Source organism: Rhinolophus hipposideros (genome assembly GCF_964194185.1).
Source record: "Rhinolophus hipposideros genome assembly, chromosome: 5".
Lineage (NCBI taxonomy): Eukaryota > Metazoa > Chordata > Mammalia > Chiroptera > Rhinolophidae > Rhinolophus > Rhinolophus hipposideros.
The window spans coordinates 21024884-21047718 of record NC_138051.1 but is presented as its reverse complement, the minus strand read 5'-3'; the positions used below and the strand labels follow the sequence as shown (position 1 = coordinate 21047718).

The following is a 22835-nucleotide window of genomic DNA, read 5'->3' as shown; positions in this document are numbered from 1 at the left end:
GCCTCTTACATGGCTACACAAGGCAACTCACTGTGCCTCATTTTCCTTTTCTATAAAATGATGGTCATAATAATAGCATCTACATCATATGATAGCAATGAGCATTACATTACATAGTCTCCATGAAATGCTTAGAATGATGCCTGCTGCACACTGTATAAATGTAGCTAGTATGGTGAGATTCTTGGGCTCTCCTATCAATAGCTATCGCCTGGCTCGGGTTTAACATTCACAGCGAATCTTTCCCCTAACTTGACAGGCCTGGTGGGCATCAGCCCTAAATGCTGCAAGCAAAGGCATGTGCTGAGCATGGCTGCGTATGGAGTTTTGAATTTTCATATGCGGTGGTTAAGAGCCAACATCCATGAATGTGGTTGCCAAGAAGCATCTCTCTCTCTCTCTCTCTCTCTCTCTTTCTCTCTCTCTCTCTCTCTCTCTCTCTCTCTCCCTCTCTCTCTCCCTTTCTCCTTTTCTCCCTCTCTGCCCCTCCCTCTCTCATACACACGCACATGCTGTGTACACACATCCAGAAGCCCAGTCCCTATGTGATGGCCATCAAATGTGTCAGGAAGGCATCATGCTCAGATCTGTGAAACCAGGGGATAGGTGTCAGGGAGATGAGTGTCCTTCTGCTAAACAGATGACGGAATGATTAAGTAAGTGGATAGTGAGGAGGAAAATTCCAGGCTCCAACTGGAGTCAAGATGTGAAGTAGCAGCAGCTAAGCTAACAGCCCTTGGTGACAAGGATTAAAGATGGACTGAATGTCCTCGGTGGGGGTAGGATGGAGGGTGGTGAACCAAATGAAGGAGGGCATACATCAGAGGAGACCTCCGCCATCAGAAAGCACGAAAATGTAATTTGATGTCAGAAATAGATAATCAGACTGTGGAAAACTAGATTTTTGCCTGAAATGTATGTCTGTTCAAGGTGTAGTTCAGGGAAAGAAGGTGAACACCAGAGTAGACTTTATGGGGAATTCCCAGGATACACAAATTAAATTGTGATGGCTATATATGAAGCAAGATGATTATGGCTTTTTTTTAGGCAGGAAATGAGGATGGATAGAGCTTGGCGACGTGGTAGAGGAAGAGAGAATGATTAAATTAAGATAGGGTATGGAAGAGATGCATAAATAGGCTCCTTGTTATAATGGGATTCATCATTCACCGTGAAAATTCCTTACTTCCACTATGTTGTACCCTTTGGCTCAGAATAAAATTAATATTCAGGATGAAGGAGCTAGTCCTAAGTCAAAGGGCATTGAAGAAAATATATTGGGAGGAGAGGAGAGCGGAGGATGGAGCTGCCTTCACCTATTTCCATTAAAATTTGATATAGTAAAGGACCCCCAGGGATTTGGGGAGAATGCTTTCTGAGAAAGAATTCTAGTGGTTTAGACTCAGGAACTTGTGGCTTATATCAAGTAAATACCCACTTCTCACTTTGGTCGATTTTTAGCATGTCACATAATTGCTTTTAAAAATCATTTCTATTATTTCCCCCTGATTATATGAATAATATATATTCTTATACAAATGATGAGAAAATAAAAATCATCTATAGCCCACTAGAGATACCCACTATTTCCATTTTTTATGTATTTCGTTTTTCCAGTTTTTATTTACATGTATAAAAAAGTTAGGTTCCGACTCCATCACAATTTATACATTGTTTCTTTAATATTATATCCTGAACATTATCTGTATCGTATAGAAACATATACGAGGTGTGATCGAAAGATACAGTGAATGTTTAAATTTAAAACGTTTATTACAGTAAAAGACACATTGCCATTAATCCCCCTCAAAATACTCCCCCTTGCTTTGAACACACTTAACCCATCATTCTTGCCACTTTCTGAAGCAGTTCTGGAAGTCCTCTTTTGTGAGAATCTTTCCTTTATCTTCCATCATAACGACTCTCTGTGTCACACATCACTTCTGGTATGGCAGTTTCTGTCAAATAAAAACATTACGGTGTGTCCTCATCCACCTTCTTCACTGGATCTGGCACCGTGTGACTTCTGGCTCTTTCTTCCCCAAAGTCAAAATGACCATGAAAGGAAAACATTTTGAATTGATTCAGGACATCCAGGCAGCCACGACAGCATGACTAAAAACACTCACGAAAGAGGACTTCCAGAGCTGCTTCAGAAAGTGGCAAGAACGATAGGATGAGTGTTTTTGAAGCGAGGGGGAGTATTTTCAGGGGGATTAATGGCAATGTGTCTTTTACTGTATGAGTTTTAAAATTTTAACCTTCATGATATTGTTTGATCACACCTCGTATTTATCTTTTCTCAAAACTCATATGTTTAATATGTTTATATGAATACATGTATTTATCTTTTTCCACAACTCTTGTGGTTAGACAATCTCTAGTAAGTTAATTACTAAGAGATTTGTAGAGTTCTCTACCTTCCTTAAGCTGGTGGTTTTAGGCATTCGAGAGCCAATTTGGGATTTGTAGGTTGCCTTGAGCTGTGAGAAAAAGAACAGTATTTCTGCAAATGTAAGAGAACTGGACCCTAGAGTTGGGGTTTGTGTCTCTTAATGCTCTTCCTTTGAGGAGACATTCTGACTAAATGTGTATTTGCCAATTCAAACAAATCATAGACTGCTGCTTGTTTGAGAGAGAAACATTGGCTACTATGTCAGATATTTAGAAAAAAGAAGCAGTTGAACTATTCTTCAGATTTGGATGAAAAATCATAGCTCCAAGTAAGAGAATGTTGGGGTCATCTTTGAAGAGGAAAAAATTCACAATTGACCTGAATAGTAAGTTCTCCTATGTGTACTCTTGCATTAGTGAAAGCTCTGTGTTAAACCCTGAAGTCTTACGATTGAAACGATAGCACAATATGCAGAATCTAAAGGCCTTTTCTTCTTAAACATTTGTGCCCTATTCATAATCAAGATGCCCATTTACAGTCAGTCATGCTTCCTGATGTTGGATTTCTTTCCATGAATTTGTAGATATTTGTGTAAAGTGATTCTGAAGGAAGAAATGATTTTTGATTTAGTACAACCAGTATGGAGCCAAAAGATTTTTTAACAATCAATTTTCGTTAATCATTTTTTTGCTGTCATTGGACTAGGCAAGATTTGGTATATAATGTGATGCAGGAAGCACTCTCAAGAGCCGAAATTGAGTACACGTTTACTCAGTCAACCCAGGTCTGATTCCTTCTCTGTTTCCTCCTCAACCCCAACCTCACCTGCTCAAGCTTAAAGATCCTGGTGGATCAGGAAAGTACCTAGTTGGTGTCCTGGTTATTTCTACACAGAGAATGAATTCATATTTGCAGATTAATATATGGTAAAAATACTTTTAAAATATGAAATATATATATATTTTTCCTGACATGCAAGATTATTGTAAAAAAAATCACACAACAGATAAATGAGACTTCTCCCTTCATATTCTGTAGCGATAATTCTTTTTGACAACTTGGTATGTATTATTAACTTTTAGTCCATATTTATATTCATATTTATATAACTTAAAAAAACACATTAGTTTCTATGATATAATTAGCTCTTTTCACATGTATTTAATATCTCTTTCTGTGTCAATCTGTAAAGATCTACTTAATCTGTTTAATTTTAGTTATTGATTGATTTGTGATTAGATAACGTGTGCAAAGATACAAAATGGTAAATGCTGAATCTCCTTATTCTCCTGTCACACAGTTACTCCCTCCAGAGGCAATCATTACTATCAATTTCATATATGTCCTTCCAGAACAAATACAATCTGCATTGTTCCCTTCAGTACACAAATAAGCTATAACACCCCAGCTAGAAGGAGGAAGTATTCTTTGAGTTGTACATTCCCTTCCAGCTACCACCCCATTTCTTTGCTCCTCTTATAGCAGTACTCCTCAAAAAATTATTTTCATTTATTGTCTCCAATTCTTCTTCTCCTATCCTCTGATGTACTCACTGCAATCTTTTTTTCATGCCATGTTTAAGAACTCGTTGTGGGGCTATAAAGGCCTGCCCCCCGCATCCCAACTGGGACAATTTGAAGAGCGTTCTCAGTTTCAGTTCTTTATGGGATGGACTGATACATGTGTTGAGATGGCATCAGAGCCCAACTTCTCCCAACTTTCTTCCCCTTCCTCAAGAGTTCATCCCAAGAGTATGCCCTAATAAACTTCCTATCCACTAATCCCCATTTCAGAGTCTGCTTCCCAGAAAACCAACCTGTGACATACTCCATTGGTTTCTCATTTCACAATAAGAGCCTGAAGTCCTTGCTATGGCACTATGTGATCTGTCCTTCCCTCCCATTGCCAGCCTTTTTGACTACATCCCCTACCCACTCCCCTTTGTTCAGTTCCATTTAGCTGTTCCCTAAGTACACTGAGCATGCTTCCACACTTGAACCTTTGTACTTGCTCTTTTGTTTCCTCCACAGCCCCAGACACCCTCCTGTCTCAACTCTTATTTCCTTGAGGTATCTATTCAGTTATCACTTATCAGAGATTCTTTCCTTTCTACTCTATGTAAAGCAGCGTCCTCATTCTTTTTTTTATGGCAGAGTAATACTCTGTTGTATAAATTGTACCACAGTTTCTTCATCCAATCGTCTATTAATGGGCTTTTCAGTTGTTTCCATATCTTGGCCATTGTGAATAGCACTGCAGTACACATAAGGCATATATCTTTTCGAATTAGTGTTTTGGATTTCTTTGGGTAAATACCCAGAAATAGAATTGCAGGGTCATAAGGTAGTTCTATTTTTTATTTTTTGAGGATCCTCCATACTGTTTTCCACAGTGACTGCACCAATTCACAATCCCCCCAACAGTGCACGAGGGCTCCCTTTTCTCCACATCCTCACCAACACTTGTATTTAGATTTATTTTTTTTTTTTTTTTTTTTTTTTTTTTTTTTTTTTATTAATTAATTTATTTATTAGTTTCAGGTGTACAAAACAAGGTAATACTTAGACGTTCATCATTTATATCCCTCATACTGTGAACCCCCCTCCCCCCATCCACTATCCCTCCGACCTCACACTGAACCATCACATTATATATATAAAATTATAGTTGGCATTCATTAATGTTTAGTTTCTGATGTACAATGCCATGATCAGGTATCCACAGTATCCCTGAGGTGGTCTCCCAAATAGGACGCATGTCCATCGGATACCCAACAAAATCTTTACAACATTATAGAATACCTTCCCCAAATTAATTTTCAAAAGAAAAACCCTGAGGCCATCTTGTGGTTACCAGCTGCTTCCAAATCCCTTCACCTTTCCCCTTATCCCCAACCCCCTCCCACACACCCATCTAACCACTCTCGGTTTTTTCTCTGCGTCCCCAAAACTGACTCTGATTAGTTCATTCACATAGTCTTTTCTTTAGATTCCATATATAAGTGAGATCATATGGTACTTGTCTTTCTCTTTCTGACTTATTTCACTTAACATAATGTTCTCTAGATCCATCCATGTTGCTGCAAATGATAAGATTTCTTTCTTCTTTATGGCTGCGTAATACTCCATTGTATAAATGTACCACAGCTTCTTAATCCAGTCATCTACCGATGGGCATTTTGGTTGTTTCCATATCTTGGCTATTGTGTAAAGTGCTGCAATAAACATAGGAGTGCATACAGATTTTTGAATTGGAGTTTTGGATTTCTCCGGGTAGATGCCTAGGAGTGGAATTACTGGATCATAGGGTAGTTCCATTTTCAGATTCCTGAGATACCTCCATACTGTTTTCCATAGTGGCTGCACTAATCTGCAGTCCCACCAACAGTGCACTAGCGTTCCCTTTTCTCCACATCCGCGCCAGCATTTGTTGTTTGTTGATTTATTGATAATAGCCATTTTGACTGGAGTGAGGTGGTATCTCATTGTGGTTTTAATTTGCATTCTCTGATGATTAGTGATGTCGAGCATCTTTTCATATGTCTGTTGGCCACCTGTATGTCATATTTGGAGAAATGTTTATTCAGGTCCTCTGCACAGTTTTTAATTGGATTGTTTGTTTTTTTGGTGTTGAGCTGTACACGTTTTTTTATAGATTTTGGATATTAACCCTTTATCAGATGTATCATTGGCGAATATCTTCTCCCATTCAATAGGATGTCTTTTTGTTTTGTTGATGGTTTCCTTTGCAGTGAAAAAACTCTTTTAGTTTGATGTAGTCCTACTTGTTTATTTTTTCTTTTGTTTCCCATGCCCAAGGAGATATATTAATAAAAATATTACTAAGGGTAATGTTTGAGAGCTTACTCTCTATATTTTCTTCTAGGAGTTTTATGGTTTCATGTCTTACATTTAAGTCTTTAATCCATTTTGAGTTTATTCTTGTAAATGTCATAAAAAGTGGTCTAGTTTCATTTTTGTTTTACATGTATCTGTCCAGTTTTCCCAGCACCATTTATTAAGTAAACTGTCTTTACCCCAATATAAATTTTTGCTTCCTTGGTCATAGATTAAATGACCATATAGGCATGGATTTATTTCTGGGCTCTCTATTCTGTTCCATTGATCTATGTGTTTGTTTTTATGCTAATACTATGCTATTTTGATTACTATGGTCTTGTAGTATAATTTAATATCAGGTAGCATGATACCTCCAGCTTTGTTCTTCTTTCTCAGGATTGCCATGGCTAATTGGGGTGTTTTATGGTTCCATATAAATTTTAGGATTATTTGTACTAGTTCCATGAAAAATGCCATTGATATTTTGATAGGGATTGCATTGAATCTACAGATTGCTTTGGGTAGTATGGACATTTTAACTATATTAATTCTTCCTATCCATGAGCAAGGTATATGTTATATATCTGTATATATGTTTTTAAACACAAAAAAACGTTTAAAGCAAACATCTGACCTACAACTACCTAGGTTAAAAACAAAAATAGAACTTTGCCAGAAACATAGAAACATCCCATGTATTCCTCTCTGATCACAGCCTTTTCATTCCTTCAGGAATAACCAACATTCTGACTTTATGATAATCACTTTGTTGCTTTATAGTTTTACTTATCATGTAAGCATCTCTAAATAACATAGTTTAGTTTTGTCTGCTTTTGAGTTTAAAAGAATAAAATCATGCTAGACATGTTCTTTTGTATCCAACTTTCTTTGCTCAAAATACGTCCATGACTGTTGCCTTTTTAGCAAGTGCTTTTTCCCCCTGAATATACTGAGAGCATTATATGATTAAAACAAATTTTTTTTAAACATTAAACCAACATTGTTTTTCTGAATGAATCCAACTGGTCATAATATAATATCCTTTTTAAATGTATTTCTGGGTTCATATTGTGAGGACTGGTCTACTTCTGATTTGCCTATACTCCTCTGGAGTGATCCTTTAGAGGTTCTCCCTGAAAGCCTGGTTTTTACCAGGGCTCTTCCTCCTCAGTGGGTTCTGAGTTCCAGTTTTTGTCTCTCTAGCATTGAAGACTGCTAGAAATTCAGCTCAGCTTCTCAACCTCTTAGCTCTGCTTACAAATCTGCAAAGGACTTGAGGGGGAAAATAGTGCCAAATACCTCATCTTTCTGAATTGCTAGTCTCTGTGAGATCTTAAGCTGTCAAATCCCTGCTGCCTTGGTAATTCTCTGGTGCCTTCAAATTGTTTATTTTTTTTATTTTTTGGTTCAGTTTGTTCTGGGTGAAATGGTTGGTCCACATAAGCTGGTCTGCCATAACCAGAAGTGGAAATCAAGAAATGATGTAAGATGGCAGTTGAAGATACTGTTAAAATACTGTAGTATTATCAATGAATAGTATAATTTATGTCCGTGCCTCTGGGAGCAACAAACTACTTCAAATACCAAGAATGCTACCTAGCATTCCTAGGGATGTGAAGGTGATCTGGCCATGACATCTGTCACTCCATTGATCTCAGGTTAATTCTGCTAATCTCAAGGCTAGTTGGCATCTCCTTTCTGCCTAAATGCCTCAGGTGCGTCTCACTAGTTAGCTCTTCCAGGGTTACTCAGTTCCCCATGCCAGGAAATGAGGAGTTAACTATGTTCAACTTCTGTTTCCTCACTCACCAGATCCCTCGGGTTACCAAATCATGCCTAGTATGGCTCCCTATTTTTTCTAAAATTTGTTCACTCTTTTCCATCCCCACTACCTTTGCTTTGGTCCAAATATTGTCATCCTTTGAAAAGGCCCCTATTCTCTTAACCCTATCAAAACAAGGAACCACCTAAAATACAATTCTCACCCAAGCTTTCACTACTGTGCTTAAAATCCAACAACACCTCTATAAACGATAGAATAAAATTATACTGGGGGTGCCAAAAAAATGTATACAAGTAGACACTTTGGTCAATGTTGCTCAAGCAGTAGTTCGCCATAACCGGAAGCATATGGACGCTGGTGATAACCACTTTGAGTACCTCTTGTAATTGCAGAAGTCAAACATGACTTGTATTCAGCTTTTGTTATTGGTATATATTGAGTATTAACAATTCTAATACAGTTTTCCTTTCTTAAAATGTGTATACATTTTTTTGGCACCCTCTGTATTATACATACCGCCCCACCCTGCAGCAAACCCTGGAGGCAGGTACCATGTGCTATAGGACATGCAGAGACTTCTGTCCTTGTACAGGGGCTGTCCATTTCCAGCATGTGACTGGAGCAAGTGACAACCTCTCTGATCCTTGGTTTCCTCCTCTTACAATAAGAGGAAGTTGAACCAGAAGGTTTCCAACTCTGATTAATGTGATTTTGAATCACTATCTTAAAATGTGTTATGTGTGCCTTTAGAAATGAAGCTTATGTTTATAGTAACACCCATATCTAGGCTGTAAATTGAATATAGAGAGTAATGTCAAACATCAATTATGTAATTTTTACATAACAACAGTCAACTTTATCTGTGCTGATTATGAATCAAGTGGAAAACTCAATCATGACTTAATTGTTTTCATTGAAGTCATCCCCAGAGAGGCTCACAAAAGCTCCTGGGGATTTAGGTGCTCAGCAAGCTGTGCTCCTGGGTGTCCTGCTTCCAGGCTGGCAGAAGTGTGCAGGGTTATTTTATTCCCTGGTTCATCTCTTGCCTCTCTGCTCATTCCCACCCTTGCATGCTAGGCTCTTCTCATACTGAGAGACTTTCTGCTCCCTCAACAAAATTGCCTCACACTCTCCTGCTTTCAGTCTTCACACAGGATGCTTTGTTATTTTTTGGCTTTATTGACATATAATTGACAAATAAAATTGTGAGGTATTTAAAGTGATAATTTGATATACATTCTGAAAGGATTTCCCCCCTGCAGTTAATTAACATCACTGGATGCTTTTGTTTCCTCACATGCTTTCTCCTAAAACCCAAGTCTGGTTCTCTCCTACTTACCTTTTAGAACTCACCTTTGTCTCACCTATTCTATCTAATTGGCTTCTCCATCTTAATTCTGAGTTCGGTGCCCGCACCCTTCTTCCTATTCTCATGACACCTTCTGTAGATACCATCACTGTACTCCTCAAACTACATGGTAATTATTTACTTCTCTGTCTGTCTCTCTAGATTTGAAATTCCTTGAGGAGAGGGACTATGTTCTTTTCATTTTAAAAATTCTGGAAGCCGAGCACAGAGATTAATATATAATGGATATTGAACAGAAAATGTATATTTGAATGAATAAATATAGTATTTCACAAAAAGCCATTTAATGCATTTCCCTTATAGGAATATTAGAAAAATCCCTCTTACAGCTAACTCTGTCAAATACCTTTATTTAGATTACACACACACACACACACACACACACACACACACACACACACACACACTAAACTTTTGGTGTGTTGCAGACTTATGGAAATTTATATTTGTATGTTTCTTAAATTCCCTGAGGAATATGTAAGCTCTCAAATAAGCATAGCTTTCAAGACTGATGTTAATACTTGGTTCTGGTCAAAAATCTTGTCTTGATTTTGTCATCTTTCTTCTTTTGTACTGGCAAGAGCTGACAGCTATTTAAATGAGAATTAAAAATAGGATCTTGTGAAGTACATGTTCCTTTCTTTGATGCCAGGATATAACTGACCACAGAACTGGGGTTATATCTCTCCCTCTCTTGAAACAAATTGCCACAGGCTATGCAATCACATTCTAGACAAAAACCAGTGATGAAAAAAATTAACTCCTAAGGGATATTCTGGTGGTCCAAATGCTTTCACCACTCCTAATAGAAAAAATGCTTTTTCTTATTCTTGAAATATTTTAAAAGAATTTGAAGGTTAAAGTGCTGCCAGTTTGTAGCTGCCATTATAATCTGTGATTCATCCACATTGTGAGTTGGCTTTGACTGCTGGATATGTCTTTCCTGTCGGTTTTATCATCACAAATGGAAGAACCTCAGCTCGTGGGAAGTGGAGTTGGTGTGTTAGAGAAAAAGGGTAATTGCATGTTAGAGAATGAACTGTATGAAAGCCTTTTTGGCTTTGGGAAGGCGGATTCTTGTTTATCATTGGAACCAACTGACTAGAGCAGGCCTGGCTTAAGATTGGAGGTGAGAATGGGCTATAAGTGTGCTCTTAACTAAACATTTGCCGTGCAGTTTTTCATTCGCTTGTGCTTTCATCAGATACCATCGAGTTTTATAATGAGTCTACATGACACCCATTGTGCCACCTCAGAACTGCTGGTCACCCTCAACTAACAACATCTCAGGAGAGTAGGCGTAACTTGTTGAACCCAGAAGCAGGCCGCGTGTGTTCCACTGGTTCTGTAACATCCCAGAATGTATTCATTCAGCAAGTATTCATTGACATCTGCTAAGGGCCCAGTGCTGTTTTAAGGCAGCTCTGCAAAGATGAACCTGACACAGCCACTGCTGCCTGGAATTTCCTGTTGGGGAGCGAGGAAAGAGGTAGCAACATTAAGATATCAGGCAGTTGGCCGAGCCCAGGAGCACTGAGGAGGGGGCATCAAGCCAACCAAGGGGAGTCATGAGGCTTCCAGGGGAAGTGACCACTGAGCTGACTATCAAGAAGTTTGAGAACAGTAGCCAAGGAAAGAGAAGAGACTTCCAGACTTCATCCATTTTGATGCTCTCTCTTTAGGGAGGCCATGGCTAACCACTTCCAACAGATTTATCAACACTTTTATTTAAACTTCTCTCAGAACAGAGTTTGACTAATTCTTTCTGCAAGTAGTTCTCAGCAAATCTCCAACCCAGGAAATCCTTCCTTATATCTAATCTGTATCTACCCTGTCCTGGGCATTCAAGCTTTCTCCTTGAGTTCTGGCTTTTCTGGAAACCATGAGAAGTGTGTTGATGAGGAAGTTGAAAGGTTTGCAAATTCATCCTGTGTTGCCCCTGGAAGTCAGAACGCTCAGTGCTGCACGGAGGAACTCACTGGTAAGGAGGCACAATGCAATTTCCTTCTACTATTTCTCTTTAGTTTTTTTTTATCCTATGAGATACATGCCTACAAAACAGCCATATTAGCCAGTAGATGGAGTACTTTATTAGAAATAGCAGGCCTTAGTAGCTATGTATCATTTTGTAGAGGGGAACTAACATTCATAATTATGAAAAGTGTTTAGAATATTTTTGTATTTACAGCTTTTTCTATGAGAGCCTGGAAGGGAATGGATAATCTTGGTAAGATTCTGGGCAGTTGGTTTGCTTTCACTGGAACTTCTCGTGGAGCCATTCATTATGTGACTGGATACTGGCAGTCGGAACTTAAAATTGTTTTATAAAACAGCTGTCCAAATCACTTGCATGACTCTGTTGAATTATTATTATTCCTGGTGGGTCTAAGCTCTCTGTGGATAATAAAAGATAAGTGTATCATTTCAGTGTTTCTCCTCAGCTAAAGTGAAGACCAGTGTGGTGGGGTGTGAGCGAAGCAGCGCACAGAGACTGTAAGCTTCTCAAGTGAGCTTTTTATTGTAACCAAGCAACTGACACATTAGACACCTCTGCCATCAGCTTACATTCTCAGAACTTAGGTCAGTGCCCAAAATAACCCTGCTAATTGTGAGGGGCGCATGTGGACTGAAATTCCAGTTAGCGCTCGGGGAGTGGAGGGACTGAGGATCTGAAAACTTGTGATAATAGTTACTGTTCGTAACAAGCCGCTCGGCAGTTAGGCCCAAAGCCTGTAAGAGGTTCATGCATGGAACATTATATGCTGTGTTTTATATTCTCTATTTGTAACGCTGGTTCACCAGTGACAGCTGGTGAAAAAACAAATCTACTTGAGTTACAAGATCTGGGCTCGGTGTGCCCTGCTTTACCCTGTCGGTTGGTGGTGGAGTAACTGACAGGAGCGGATGACTTGGCTGAGGGATGTGACATCTCGGCAGCCTGTGTAGGACCCCACAGTACTTTGGACCTCTTCTTGCTGCACAGTTCAGGTAGGATGTTGTTTACGTGAAATTGTTTATAAGATGGACAAAGGTCATAAAACTGTTCAATTCCAGAGTTGGCCATGAGGGTCTCAAGTGTCTCTCCTGCACACAGCATACCTGTATTGGAGGGGCACTGGGTTTCACGCCCTTCCTCCTTTGACTTTATGCCAAACGAGTGTCTTCATGTACTTATTCAAGTGCACTGAAGTTCTAGGACATAAGGGAGACTGATGGAGATCACATGAGGTGTGATTTATCTGGCATGCGGTAAAATAGCTCTTTAAAATTTACCTTCCTCTTTTCTGTTTCATTTCCCATATTCTAGCTTCAAAAGGCAGACATTTATATTTGTGGGAAACAATAGAAAAAATATTAAGCCTCTTAGTCTAGTTTTCATATATTTTAAAGCCACTTAATTGGGTCTGGGTTTTATCTTTAGACTAAGATGAAAATCAGTACTAATCTTTTTCAAATAACTTTACTTAGCCTTAGTTTGTGCCCCACATCAATGTAATTATTATAACATAAAATGCTGCAGTGGTACTGCTTTTCTTATTCCAGTGTTGACCTACATTATAAACTATCAGATTTAGTTTTGGCTTCCAAGGGTCTGGCACCTAAAATAAGTATGTACATGCTGTAAATGATGCTTTGGAACTTGCGCCTGACTGCGTTACTGAATCCAGCATTTATTCAGATTTATACATGTACCTCATATCATATGACAGACATATTTCTGAAACATAGATGCAAACTGGGTTTCGTAATTGAAATGATTTAACACACACTTTGAAAGCTGATCACTTTTAAGTAATGTATGTATAAAATGAATAAGAAGTCACGACTTAAATTATGCTTTGTTGGTTCTTTGTACATCAGGTTCTTAAATTGAGATACACCAATGCTACATAACCTTGGATAAATTTCTTAGGAGCAAAAACTGCCTATTCATTACCAAGGAATGTGCATATATATATATATATATATATATATGTACATATATATATATATATACACATATATGTATATGTGTATATATATGTATGTATGTACATATATATATATATATATATATATATATATATATACATATATATATATCACATGAAACCTTTTGGGTGTCCTAAAAGGATGTAGGAGTGGGGGTGGCCTGTTGAATATATTGGATATTAAATTGGGCCTTTGGTGGAGAAAGATTTTCTGGAGAAAAGGGTCATGGTCTGAGACTTAAGAAATTAAAAAATGAAAGTTGAAAAGGATATTATTCTATTTTTTGTGCACTATGTCAATTTAATAAACTTGAAAAGCTTCAATATTATTGTTCTTCTAACATTTATATCTATTGCAGTCTCAGGAATTATTAGCTTAAACAATATGAAATTGCCAATATTTGACAATTTTGGACCTTGAAAAATAGCAATTTTGTGTGACTCTTTGTTTAATGAACATTAACTCATTTGAATGACAGTATATACTTAACCCCCAACAATAGTAGCAAAAAAATATTCTCATAAAGTATGAGAGAAGACTCATTAAAAACATGATCATCAAAGGTTACTTCCTATGAATAAATCCAGTTTATATGTGTTACATCCTTCTTTCAATTCTTAACTTTGGTCTTTTAAAAAGAACCTTCTGTTTCTGCGCAGTGCTTCCTACAGTGGTTATTAGATCCGGTGACTGTGGGAATTCATCCTCAATGACTAAGAGCTGATATTTAGCAGGGTTCATCCTGGATAGCTTGTCAATGATCAAATGTATTAGGTTGGTGCAAAAGTAATTGCGGTTTAAAAGGTTAAAAATAATTGTAAAAACAGCAATTACTTTTGCACCAACCTAATATATTATGGTTTTAGGGTTTATCTGTATACTCTCTTAGTGCTCTTCTTTTTCTAATTTCCTATGGTGAAATCTGCGGTTATTGATTTGAGACTTTTCTTTATTTTATTTTAATAGAAGTGCTTAGTGCTCTAAAATTTCTCCTATGTACTGCTATCGCAGCAGCAATTTTTTTTCATGTCTTGTATATTTATTTTTATTCATTTAAAATGCTTTCTAATTTATCTTTTGATTTCTTCTTTGACTCATGGATTATTTAGAAGTGCATTGTTTATTTTCCAAATATTTGGGGATTTTCCAGAGGTCTTTTTGTTATTTTGTTTTAATTATTCTAATTTAGTTTCATTGTAGACAAAGAACATACGTTTTATGACTTAAACTTTTTAAAAGTTATTGAGACTTGCTTTATGATTATGGTTTGTCTTGGTAAATGTTCCATGGACACTTAAAAAGAATATATATTTTGCTGTTGTTTGTAAGAGGGTTCTAAAGTGTCAATTAGGTCAAGTTTGTTACTAGTGCTGTTCACATTTTCTCTCTTTATGTGTCATTACTGATTTTCTGTCTATTTGTTTAATCAATTATTGAGAGAGGGGTACTGATATATTCAATTATAGCTGTGAATTTGCCTATTTCTCCTTGCAGTTCTATCAGTTTTTACTTTATGTATTTTGAAGCTCTCTTATTAGATGCAATTAGGATTATATCACCTAGATGAATTTATCCTTTCATTATCATGAAATGACTCTTTTTATTCTGGTAATAGTCTTTGCTCCAAAATTCACTTTTTCTGATATTAATATAGTCACTCCAGCTTTCTTTTAAAGGTTTCTCTTTTTTTAGGAAGTTTCTCTCTAAGGTGTTTATACAAATAAATGGTATAGCTATTTTATTAATATAGTTTATTAATTAAGGTATAAGTAGAATTTACTGATAGTTTTCAGATTTCCTTCTACAATTCCATTTTCATAGTGGCAGCAGTGAGGTCATTATAGTCATCCTTCCTCCACTGTTATGTAATTCTCATTTTACAGTAAGTAGCTTTCTTTCTACATAATGCATGATATTTATATATTTAACACATGACATAAAATGAGCACTGGCCAATCAGAATGGATGCCAGCTGTAAACAACAGGTGTGGCCTCACTGCTGCATGCTGGCTGAATATCTGTCCTGAATATATAACAACTGATGACCCCTGAGTTAGATGCAGAAACCATTTTTCCAGTCATGCTTTTGATGCTCTGCCTTCTGTAGATACTTTTTATTATCTTTAAGAATCTATCTATTTAGAATCCTGAGAGCTATTCAGTAAACAAGTTAACACGTATATCAACATCTTAAGACATGACTTCTTTATATGAAGGGAAAATTCCATAAGTTTACTTATTTTTAAGCTTTTATTTTAGATTTTGGTTGAAATTTCAGGTAGCACATATTTGTTCATTAATTTTCCAGTTATGTATTGAGGCTCCGTCATACATCAACTATTGGGAATTCAAAGATGAACAATATTACCTGGTCCTCACCCCTAAAAAGCGACTGTCGTCAGGGAGAGAGGACTACTGAGGTTCTAGCATACCTAGGATGAGGTGCAGGGGTGTGTGACGAGTAGAGTTTAAGAGGGCACCCTGTGGCCTCACAGGATCTCTCAGGATGTAAGAGCCCAAAATAAATTAATTCACCGATTTCCAGAAGGGTAGCAACTATTTTATAATATAAATCCTGTTTCATTCTTCCAGAGAGTTTTACCATTTACCTTATAATCAGTGTGTCTTTCATGACTAGTTTTTTTTTAATACATGTTTGGAGTTTGACCACTCTGCTTATCATGTTCCCTGAAGCGTATATTACCTAGTGGAGTGCCTTATACTCTTGAAGCTCAATTAAATATTTGTTGAATGAATGAATGAATGAATGAAGGAATATTTGCTTCTGTGCCAGAAATTGGAGCTTTTGTTCAGCCCTGTCATGAGCTGGATATTACTCAAAGGAAGTGACTATTGCCAGAATACACTCCATGGCAGCCCTTGGAGAAGGCATCTTCACAGATTGGGAAAGAGCTGTCATAATGTGCCTAGGGAACCGAAATCAAAGCAACAAAATACTTTTGTGTGTAGAGCCCTCTGTATACTGAGAAGAGAGTTCAGAGAGAAGCAGCTTACAGAACCTCAGGCCGTGTGGGATTTACATGCCTCTGTTCCTTCCGATATAGTGTAACCTCAGTAGCTTGGTCATGGGAATAAATGAGCTTCAGTCACCATCTAGACCAGAGCAGCTCCAAGGGGCTGGTGTTAGGAGATCAGGCTGGTTTGGTGGTTGCGCTACTGGCAATGATGGATAGTGACTCATTGCACTATAGAGGATAGAGGATTTGAAGTACCAAGTCAATAATAGTTGATAGATAAATAGGCCTGTACATCTTCCCTCACTTTTTCTTCGTATCAAAACAGTTTGGAAACACAGTTTAGAAGTGAGGGAAATTTCTAGAGCTAGATGATGGGTTACATGAGTGTTCATCTTATTATTATTTGTACTTTACATATAAATTATATACTCTTCTATATATTAGATCATTTCTCATGTGAGACAACAGAAAGGATATAAAAGAATCTTGCAGTCATATTGTTAGGTTAAAGAAGCAAGATGGAAAGAATACATACAGTTTGATTCCATTTATATAAAGGTCAGAAACAGGAAAAACGAAACTATTTTATTTAAGCATTCATATTAAGGAAGTAAAATGATGAAAAAGGAGCCAGAAGTGATTATCATAAAGTGAGAGGCTTGACCACCTCTAGGCAAAGGACATATGGGGAGTATCTTGGCTGCCAGTAGTGTTCAATTTCTCCATCACAGAGGTGGTTACACGTGGGTTCACTTTATGATTTTCTCAGATGTAAATTTATGATTTGTAAACTTTTGTGTATGCAAGCCATATTTTACAACACAAAAGATTAAAACACATGAGAAAAATAAAATTAGTGAGAGAGATAGATAGATAGATAGAGAGAGAGAGAGAGAGAGAGAGAGAGAGAGAGAGAGAGGGAGAGAGAAGGGACTTTCATTCTTATTCACTTGTTTAAAGCTGTCATTTTTTTTTCATTCAACAAATATTTATTGAGTTTTTGATGAATACAGGGAACTGTTTAGATGCTGCAGGTTCAGTGGTGAATAAAACAAAGACCCTGCCCTCATGATTCAAGGAGCAAAATAGGAAATTCCATTTTCATATATATATATATATATATATATATATATATATATATATATATATATATAATCAATATAGTATATATATTTTTATAAATATAAATATTATTTTTCAGCTATAAATATATATTTATAAAAATATATACATATATTTTTTCATATACATACTTAAAAGTTTCTAATATCTGTTTCAGGTATACAGCATTATAATTCAACATCTGTATACACTAAAAAGTGATCATTACAAATCTAGTTACCATTCATCACCATACAGTTGACTCCCTTCACCCATTTCACCTACCCTCCAACCTCCTTCCCCTCTGGTAACCGCTACTCTCTTCTTTGTATCTATGAAATTTTTTTGTTTCAGTTTGTTTGTTTTGCTTCTTTTAGAAGCACATATGAGTGAAATCATATGGTATTTTTGTCTTTCTCCCTTGGACTTATTTCACTTAGCATAATACCTACAAGGTCCATCCATGTTGTTGCAAATGACAAGATTTCATTTTTTTCTATGGCTGAGCAGTACTCTATTATGTGTGTGTGTGTGTGTGTGTGTGTGTGTGTGTGTGTGTGTGTGTGTGTTCGCATTCTTATCTATCCGTCTTTCGGTGGACACTTAGGTTGCTTCCATATCTTGGCTATTTTGAATAATGCTGCAATGAACATAGTGGTACATATTTATTTTTGAATTAACGTGTGTATTTTCCATGGATAAATACCCAGAATTAGAATGGTTGGGTCATATAGTAGTTCTATTCTTAATTTGCTGAGGAGTGTCCATACTATTTTTCATTGTGGCTGCACCAATTTACAATCCCACAATATATGAAGGTTCCTTTTTAATCCACATCCTTTCTAACACTTGTTAGTTCTTGTTTTTTTTTTTTTGTTTGTTTGTTTTTTTGATGGCAGCCATTCTAATGGGTGTGAAGCGATAACTCATTGTGGTTTGATTTGCATTTCCCTAATACTTAGTGACGTTGGACATCTATTCGGTGCTTGTTGGCCATCTGTATGTCTTCACTGGATAAATGTCTGTTCAGATCCTCTGCTAATTTTTAAAATCAGGGTGTTTGTTTTATTGTTGTTGAGGGGCTGTCATTATTTATATAATTAGGAAAGTTGCCCCTTGCTTTAGTTTTTAGATGATGGTTGATTTTGGTCTTACATAGTTAGGTCTTCATGTATTATTATTTGACCTGTTCAGAAAATAAATAAGGTAGGTAATACTAAGCATTAATATTGATGCTTCGAATAGAACTTGGATAACATTTTTGACAGTAGTAGTAATATTAAACAAGTGTCACTCTTAATATATAATGTTTGAAATGTTGCATGTTATCAATATATTATTGTTTAATATTTGATACTACATATTTGTTATCAAACTAAAATGACATTGAGTATTGCATATTTCATATGTTTAATGTTTTCAAGCTTTAATCACTTCAAAAGAGAGTGAAGCAGAGAAACTATAGACAATATTCATTTGTTACATGGTTTTAGCTTTAAAAATCCCATAGTTGAAGTTGATTAATTCTTATTCATACCAAATATTTATTATAAAAGTAGAGCTTGTTGAGTAAGACATATGCATCTGATAAAAATTTAAAGCTTCCCGGTAAGAATTTGTATTTGTGTGAACCGAAACAGTATATCTATATTTAACTATTATCTATAAATTTTAACTGTAATCGATATGTCCAAGACTCAGATTTTGCTTCTTTTCTTTTGTACTTTTGTGATTGACCCACTTAGACAAAATTTTGACTTTCAAGAAACAGGAGATGAGAAAAAGAAGGAGGGAAAATTCACTAACATGTTTATTAGCTTGATCCATGGAATTATCAATGGGAAATACAAACAGATTATTATTAGCAGTGATCTGGCTTACAAAAGACTTGAATGAGCTTTGCGGAGAAGTAGGCACCCACATACATTCCATGACCCGATCATTTGGTAGATTCCTACTAAGTATTTATTTGATAAGATTATTTATTGATATTATATGAAAATGAATATTACAATGTGTCTGAACGATTCTTTTTACAAAGAAAGAAAACATAATATTTAACCAATTGCCTTTTTCTGCCCTGACACTTAGCATACTTTTTGACACTGAACATATTTCTCCCAAGTTTCTGGTTGGAAGGAGGGCACTCTCACCATCCAGGATGTACAGTTGCCTATTGTTTAAATTGCTTTGATTTTTATCCACCCAGGATTGGTATGGTGTTATATCAGTGTGGGTGCAAGTTCTAGTGAGAATGTTGAAGATTTGGATGGGCAGATAGAACTGAGCAATTCTGTATGTTAGTGCTAATTACTGCCTGTAAGAAGATGTCTCTCTCTATATCTTCCAACTTTTATCCTTTTCTCTGCCAGTTTTGCCAAATGTTTCTGGAGTCTAAAGGAATGATGTTCATAGCCAACATCATGTCATACTATACTCTTCCTTAATCCCCTTTATCCTTGGTGTGAACAAATCTTTTTCTTTTTCTTTTCTTTTTTTTTAATCTCAACTGGGTCAGGTACACATGCAGGAACTTTAGAATGGACTTCCAAAGGAACAGGGGTCATGATCTGTGGTTTCCCTTTGCAAGTGTGTTTTGGAATGGTGATGGTACAGCACTATAGAGAGCAGTTCTGCCTTATGCAGTCATTCAGGGATCAAGGCTCCTTCCATCTCAAGCAGTACCATGCAAGAAAAATCTAATATTAGCCATATATGTGATGTTAAATGTTTTAACATCAACAGGTAAAATTAATTTTAATAATAATATTTCATTTAACCCAATGTTCCATAATATTATCATTTTAACTTGCAATCAATGCAAAAGTTATTTATAGGCTTTTAAAAATTCTTTTCTTCGCAGTAAGTCTTCAAAACCCAGGTATGTTTTTCACTTATCGTATAGCTCAATCTGGACTAGCCACATATCAAATGCATTATTACCATATTGAATAGCATAGAGCTAGAGGCACTGCCATTTTTCTAAGACCTCAAATTCCTTCACTGAGGCTTCTAAAGCTAGCCAGCAGACAAGAAAGAGAGAGTACATAGAGCATCCCAAAGTAGATTTTAGGGATTAGGGCTGGCAGTGAAGTATATCACTTCTACCCACATTTCATTGGCCAATACCCAGTCATAAGATCCTACCTAAATGCCTGTTGTACCTGGGAAATGTAGTTTAGCCCTGTGCCCAGAAGGAAAAGGAAATGGAGTTGGGAGTACATGGCAGAGTCTCTACCATAGCAGATAAAGTCTTATCATCCACATTTTACAAATCAGGAAACTGATACCCAGGCAGATTAAATGATGGGCCAGTGAATGGGAAAACGTAAGTAGAATGCGCGTTTTCACTTCGTAGGATGATATTTCTTCCACCAGACTGTCCTGTCTCTTCCCCTTTATTTGCCCCTTGGCCACCCCTTTAATTTTGTCCATGTAGATACAGTTCTTATAGAAAACTGAATGTCTTCAATATTTCATCTCATCAGCTCTTCTAGGATGCTCTATAACTTAATGATAGTATCCTATTACGGCTGTTATGGAAAATGACAGACAACCCAGTATAATGAAGCAAATAAGCGTTATTACTGAATAGTTCAACTAATAGTGCTATTCTGAGCACTGCATTATCATTTGGAGTGGGCTTTTTCCTTCTGCATACTAAAGCTCCTCATTCAAAGCAAAAGATTATTAAGGTCCTCATCAAGTTATTTCAATCAATGTATAAATTACATTTCATCTCATAATGAGCAGTCTGTGCAATTGAAGTTTTCAGCTTTTTAAAAGCGCTTAGAAGAATAGTAACAGAAGTGCTCTTACTGGTGAAACTATTGAATTGAAGTGCTTGGATAAGCTGCTTTATTTCTTAGATGGAAAGGGATATTTTAGATGGAGAAATAAGATAATATTCCTCAAAGCAGACTAGTGGTAAAGAATGATGGCTCTTCAAGGACTACTGATTACAACACAAGTGTCCATCAAGGACAAGTTTTATGGAAGACAATATAATTAGACCCCTGCCCTTTAGCTTTAGAGTACCCACAACAAACTGGTTTGGGGTTTTTGTTGTTGACTTTCATTTTTGAATATGAAATAGATTCACAGAGTTCAAAAATTCAAAAATTTTAAAGGATATACAGTGCAAGATCCCCTTTCTATCCTCCAGTGCAGAGGGTTGACCCTTCTGCCCACCTTCTCCTTTCTCTACTCCAAGTAGGCACTTATTCTTATTTGTTTCTTGAAGATCTTTCCAGAGTTTGTACGTGCATTTGTACACAAATAATGAATTTATTTATTTTTTCCTCCTGTTATTCTGTACTGTTCAACACCTTGCTTTTTATACTTAATGGGGATCTTTCTATGTCAGAGTATAGAGAGCTTTTTTATAATCATCTTTCATTTTTATAACTGTGTAGTATTCTACCAAATGAGGGGACCATAATTTACTTGAGTAGTCCCCTATTGAGGGACATTCAGTCTGTTTCCAATATTTGGTTATTACAAATTATATTGCAATAAATAGGCTTGAACATAGGTCATCTCACAAAAAGTGTAAATATTTTGGAGACACAAATTCTCAGAAGTAGGATTGCAAGTCATTGTGTATATGCATTTGGAATTTGATAGAAATGGCCAAATTGGTCTCCTAGTTGTACTAATTTACCCTCCAACCAGAATGTGTAAGAATGCTTCTTTCCTACACCTTTGCCAATTTATGTTATGAAATTTTTGAATTTTTTACTTACAGCTGAAAAATGACATTTTGGTGTAGTTTAAATTTATATTTCTCTTACTATGAGAAAGGGTTTCTTACTGTGAGCAGCTTTTCAGATGTTTAAGGACCATTTGTATTACTTTTTGTATGAACTGTGTTCAGTTTCTCTGCTTATTTTTCAGTCATATTGTTTATCTTTTCTTTATTGATTTGTGGGAGTTTTGTGTTGATTGGGGGTAAACGCTGGGATATGAACTACAATATACTTTTTTTCTTGTTTGTCACTTACCTTTTGATTTTCCTTAATGTACGTTTTTCCTTCACTATGCAGAAGTTTTCCTTCCATTTCTTTTTCCATTGTAATCAAGTTTTTCTTTCTTTTAATGGCTCTGAAGTTTGAATTCAGAAAGCCTTCTCCACTCCAAGGTTATAAATAATTTACCAATTTTTCATAGTAATTTTTACATACTCACTTTTTACATTTAAATCTTTGATGCAGATGGGTTTTATCCAGGTACACAGTGGATTCAACTTATTTTTCCCTCCATATTGATCTCATTATTACTTTTTCCCAGTGCTTTGACATGCTTCCTTTATCACATGCTCAAATACCCATGTGTATTTGAGCCTACCTTGGAGTTACTCTTTCCAATTGTCTGCATTTTGTGCCAGTACTATACAGTT

The 22835-nt window shown here is 36.4% G+C and overlaps 1 protein-coding gene across 7 annotated transcripts in view; it reads left to right on the top strand.

Moving 5' to 3' along the window:
• AKAP6 (A-kinase anchoring protein 6) overlaps window positions 1-22835 on the top strand; it is a 455310-nt gene that overhangs the window by 147942 nt on the left and 284533 nt on the right. The window contains exon 1 of one of the 7 annotated variants that reach the window (XM_081049116.1): window positions 11991-12374. The exons of the other annotated variants lie outside the window; for them this stretch is intronic. The gene's annotated coding sequence lies outside the window, so the exon portion shown is untranslated. Of the gene's footprint in view, window positions 1-11990; window positions 12375-22835 lie in introns of those variants that run through there. 7 annotated transcript variants of the gene reach the window in all.